The following is a 5,878-nucleotide window of genomic DNA, read 5'->3' as shown; positions in this document are numbered from 1 at the left end:
ATATCCTTCTTGGCCGAAATTTGTGCAATCAAAGAAGTCACTGCGTCAATCGCTAATACACCTGGAGTTTTATGAACTATCGGTTTTAGTCCACTTCTGTTCCACTCTAGATTTCCTTGAGAAATCTGATTCAGAAAGGTGTATAACTCAGCACAAGTCTTCTCTATAGCTTTTCCACCTCAGCTGAAAAAAGAAAAATCTTGGAGTTAGGATCAAAACGTTCAATGAAAGTATGGACTAACACATCATTGGCAAGATGATGATAAGGGCAATACATAAACATCAATTTGAACCTGTCCCAAGCGTGGTCTAAGTTCTCACCAACCTTCTATCTAAAAACTTAAATGTCACTCCTTAATTTAGCAATCTTCCCAGATGGAAAGAATCTAATGGGGAATTTATGTTCTACATTATTCCAAATGGTTATTAAATTTATGAGCTCTTAATTCAACCATCTTTTTGATCCCCTTCTCAAAGAGAAAAGGAATAGAGTGAGTGTTACAACCCTAAAAATGAAGTACGTCAAACAAGAGCTTCACATGTATTCCATAATTTAATAATGAGTTGAGTTGACGTAGTTTAGCATTAGAAGTCAATTGGTGAAGTTTGGAAGTCAAACGTCAAGGAACGACCAAGATGTTCGGAAACTAGTCTGGTGTGTGCTGTGTGTCCTTGTTTGTTATGTGTTTATGTGTGTTGTTTGGAGTCTAAAAAAAGTGGGGATTACCTTAGCACCTATAGGGACATGTTTAGGGTCAAAACGTTTGAGTACGACTCCATGGGGACCACCCTAAGGGTCCCCAAGGAGGACCCAAACATTGCCCAAGCAAGCTTCCCAAGGCAACAAAAATTGTTCGTTTGTGAAATATTGGCGCATCGCGGACTTGATCTGCGATGCAACCACGTCGCAGACACCCCTTTCTCAAAATCTATTCCCATGCATCAAAGTTTGTTCCTATGTTAAGGTCTTATATGTAATGTTAAAGAATCATGTTGAAGTTATGTCATATACGATGAAGTTATGAATGATGATGGTGGTGTGCTTAATTCAAGGGAATCCTCTAAGAGCACTTTGTGGGAGTAGTAGTATGGGGTGTTACTTTCACATTGCAGTTAGTGTAACATGTAAGTCCACTTGGAGAAGGTCACCTATGGGAAGTCCTTAATGCATGTATGTTCCTCTAGTGTCAACTTATAGAGTGTGGACTTGTTACCCGTGTGAAGTAAGACTATGGTTGGTAATCTTGAGGATTACTTAGCTGTGTATTGAATGGATTATATGGGTGGTTCCTCCATGTCTTACCTTAGTAAATCTTAGTATAACTTGGTTAGGAAACCTCAAAGGAAATAATTTCATTGCGAGTTAGTATGAAATGTGTTCAGTGTATGATATCTTGAATTTACTGTAATGTGCATTTTTATGCTAAGATTATGGAATATTCACTTTATTTGTTTAATGATGATTCATATGTTATTGTGCTTCTATATTCATTGAAGTATTACTTAATTAGAATGAATTATTTATTTCTACTAAAATGTCCCCTTTTGCATGATTTTGCATATGCCATACTTAGTACAATATTTGTACTACCCCATAATTTTATGTACTCTATAAGTATAGGTTTGAGGCAAGTTTACGGTTAGAAGACAAACTTGGAAATCGACACTCTCAAGACTAAGTATGTACTCATATGTTCGAGGCCACAGTCTATGTTTCTTAATTTCTTCTTTAAGATTTGTATAAGACTATTTATCTATTTCATTAAATGTAGAGGGCCGTGTCCGTATGATATTTATGTTGTGTGTTTAAGTTGGTTTGTGACGATGAGATTGTCCTTTAGTATTTATAAAAGATGTTTTCCCTATTATTATTTATTGTGAAAAGTTTTAATTCACACTACTTTTCATGTGTTATGATAATTAAGAGTCTAGTACAAGACCTTTGAAAGGTCCAGTACGCCTTGTTCAGACCTTAGGGTTTCCCTAACTTCTAGGGTGTACTTACAGATCGTAACAAAATTAGCGGAAGAGCATAAGGTTTTGGGATATAGTTTAGGGTCCAAAGTATCACAAGTCACGTCTAATATAGTATTGTTAATAGGCGTGAGTCGCAACACCTCTATGAGTGAGATGCTATAACACGATAGAGTTTCACTTTCTTTATTACTCTTGTGTCGTGTCATAGGGCTTAACTTCATATGATATCTCTCTTACTTTCCCTTGTCCAGTGGTCTTCTACATATGATTGCTTCTAAGGGGTGATGTTTAAAGGTTTGATGGAATAAATGTGGGTTTTGATGCTTATTTTTGTATTGTGACTAGATGAGTGGATGTGAAGGTGAGTTTGGATGATTGTGATGTGATGCAATATATGCCTATGTGTTATCTATAAAATTTGAAATATTATAATGGAAATTGAATTGTAGTGTAGTTCTAGCATGATGAGAGTTATATCGGTAAAATGAGGTCCTTTTGGGGTTAATGAGTTGTATTGTAAGCTATGTGCAATGATAGTATCAAGCTATGGTGTATATGTGACGAGTGTCGAAGGAATGTGACAATAGTAACAGTGGGAAGTTCCCCTTTTGAATGAGTAATGTTTTAAAATTGTCCTTATGTTGGGTTGAAGTTCTTGTTTAAGGCATATTCTTAAGAAGGAGTTTCTATATCATGAAGTTGAGTTTAGTGGGGCCTAAGAGTTGAATGAGGTGATGTTTAAAAGAGTATTTCTAAACATCAATCCTAAGAGGAGGGTGTTATGTTTGACTAGTAAGGCTGATTGTTAGTCTTGAATTTCATATGTTAAGATTAGTATGAGTTTCCACCTTATGAGATGTGTAGTAGGATGTTGAAGAATGACACCTTGAACATTCTTGGTAAGGATCTTAAAAAGAATTGATGTGAATGGGCCAAAGAGCTAATCTGGAATAGAGGCCCCGGTAAGTTATAGTTCATTGTGGTTTTTTGATTGCTTTAGATAGGTATAACTTAAGTGGGGGAATGTGTTGTGTAGGAGGGTAATTGATGTCACATCAAAGGATCACCCCTAGACGTAACCAGCATCGTCGTCCTCTTGAGCAATAAGACTATACTCTTAGAATACATCATTACATTAATAGGTTAAAAACGCGGAAAATTTTAAACTTTTCGACTACTTCTACATTGAGGTTTACATAGAAATCTCGCTTCCACATGATCTATATTTATCGAGTTTACATAGGCCCTTCGTATAAGAAGAGTACATAGTCTTCTACTTTTATTGCACATAAGTATATTATAAGATAGTCTCATGAGAAGTCTATAACATTGTCTCATATTAAACCATCTAGATAAGAGTATCACAATTTGGGCATAGCCCTTACATAAACAATTATAGCCACATATAGGATTTACAATTGTAGTAAAAAAATGAAAGAGAATGAACAATGTTTCTTTAAGACTAAACAACATCCAATAGGTAGATAATGGCATCACCCTAGGAAAGTGATGACCTACCTAACTTGGAAGAGAAGAATACAAGTTGTCTTGAAAGCCTTCTCTAATATAAATGGTCGGATTTTACAATTGTATTAAACATCAAAAATGGGTTAGTACACACTTGTACTTATTATGGGTATATTCACATAAACAAGTGAAAAGATACTAATGAGGACATTTGATCAAAACCATGCTAAAGTACTTTGAAAAGACTTATGCACAATAAGGAATCCACATAAGCCAATAATGACATAATTCATAGGCAAAACCCATGTACAACACAAGACCAACATTAACAAGTTATAGTAAAGTTAATATATACAATAGTTTGTAACATCATAATATTAGTTAGACACTTATTCATAACCCACCATTTATCCTAGAAGTGCAACGACCAAGAAAAGCCCCATAAACTTACTCAATCAAGTAAGCAAAACAAATGATTACAAATAATGCCTAACTCAACATAACATATCTTCAAAAATAATCGTCATCATATTTAGCAATATAGACCAATAGCATGTTCAGAAATTAAACTAACATCATAAAGGATTATCAACATGTAAAGTCAACATCTTCATAGCATATACATTATAAGAACTCAAGAACAGACTCCTAAGGATTCCCTAAAGGCAAACTAGTGCAAGGCATAGGTAGGGTCCGATTCCCCTACCTAGGCTAAGTCAAACCTCTAAAGTCACCCTTGTTAGTGTTCAGTCCATTACATAATTTTACTTACAGGAACACTTTCCTTAACCGACATAGACTAGAAGATCTAAGTGAGGAATCCAGTATTGTAACACCTTACACCAATGGAGGGCGTATTACTAATACGCTCAAACATACTTCTCAAATAAGAAGTAAAGCGGTCGTATCAAGTAAAGAACCCAGCTAATGAGGTTAGGATCGTTCCCACGAGGAAAATAGTTCAGACTTAAATTTAATCTATTATTACTACTATTTAGTCAATTATTTCCTTGGAAAACATAGACAATAAAAAGGGGGGTTTTATTCATAAATTAATGAAAATAACTAGCTAAATTAAAGGAGACAACTAACAGATTCAAATGTTGGATTTTAATCAATTAGTAAAAGTAACTAGGGTTTACGTGTTCCCCGCAGGTTCCTAACTTGATAATTCTAACTATAACAACTCTTTCCTAGTATCTTGCATGCATAGTGATAAGTTATGTATTTGTAAATCCTTGGTCCGGCATCTAAAAAATTTCACTCCGCACCTTGGTCCGGCTACGTGTGTTGCTATACTAACCCTTACCTTTACCNTGATAAGTTATGTATTTCTAAATCCTTCGTCCAGCATCTAAAAAATTTCACTCCGCACCTTGGTCCGGCTACGTGTGTTGCTATACTAACCCTTCCCTTTACCTCATATTAAGCATCGTATTCGATATTTGACTAAGTTTTTACCTCATACCAATCAATACTAGCATATTAGATAGTATACACTAAATCTATGTTGATAATTCTTTTCCTATTATCTACCTCCTTGGTCCGGCAAGTAGCATTAAGGCGAGTTCTAACGTTGGCCATCCGTTAAAAAGACTTCTAAGCAAAAGAATTATCAATACATGCAAGACACTATTCTAGAATTGTTATTTTAGTTAGATTTTATCTTATTATTCGCCCATGGTTCCGACAACCCTAGTTATGGAGTTTAGTTACCCATAGTCATAATCACAATATTCAAATATGTAATATAAGAATTCATGCACTTACTTCAATGAGAAAGAATAAAATCCAGAAATGCACTTGATTAATCAACAAAATCACCAACAATCAATTACTGAAATTAATCGAAGACTAAAGGTTCCCCAAAAGTGTAATAATTATCACAAAGTCTAATCCACAAAAGAAACTAAAATAACCAAGAGTCTAACTATAAGAGAGTCTTATCACCAAGATTCTAACTATAAGAGAGTCTAATCACCAAGAGTCTAACCCCAAAAACGAGGTTTTTCAAACTTTTTATAAAAAAAACAAAAACCTAATCAAAGAAGGACTCTATTTGCTGGAAATCTGTCAAAACCCGGCTGGGTCGACGGACCTCGCGACGGGTGGTCGTTGTCACGACGGGCTGTCATGGACTCCGTCGTCCCATACTTTGCAAATTCTTCTGCTTCTCTCTTCTTTATCCTCATTTTTCACACAATGATTTTAGTTTGAGTATAAGGATTACTTTTCAACACTCACTCTCAGAACAGATTCACAACTCATTTATACATATTGCCATAAGCTTGCCCTTATTTTCACTTCTTTAAGTTCGTTATACAACTTTTAGGATCACGATAGGACTTTCTTAGCTTGTAACATAGGCTCAGGGTCAGGTAGGGTATATTTATGTATACTTTAGTGACTTTTTCCCCTCCTTGACATATCGTCT

General features: G+C 35.2%; 1 non-coding gene across 1 annotated transcript; it reads left to right on the top strand.

Annotated features, from left to right (window-relative positions):
* Window positions 1-254: 254 nt before the first annotated feature.
* LOC114074114 lies at window positions 255-361 on the top strand. Its single transcript, XR_003574596.1, has one exon. It is a non-coding gene; the product is annotated as a small nucleolar RNA R71 (small nucleolar RNA).
* Window positions 362-5,878: the final 5,517 nt, after the last annotated feature.

Source organism: Solanum pennellii, chromosome 9, assembly GCF_001406875.1.
Source record: "Solanum pennellii chromosome 9, SPENNV200".
Taxonomy (NCBI): domain Eukaryota; kingdom Viridiplantae; phylum Streptophyta; class Magnoliopsida; order Solanales; family Solanaceae; genus Solanum; species Solanum pennellii.
The sequence above is the reverse complement of the archived record's forward strand: the minus strand, read 5'-3'. Positions and strand labels throughout refer to the sequence as shown.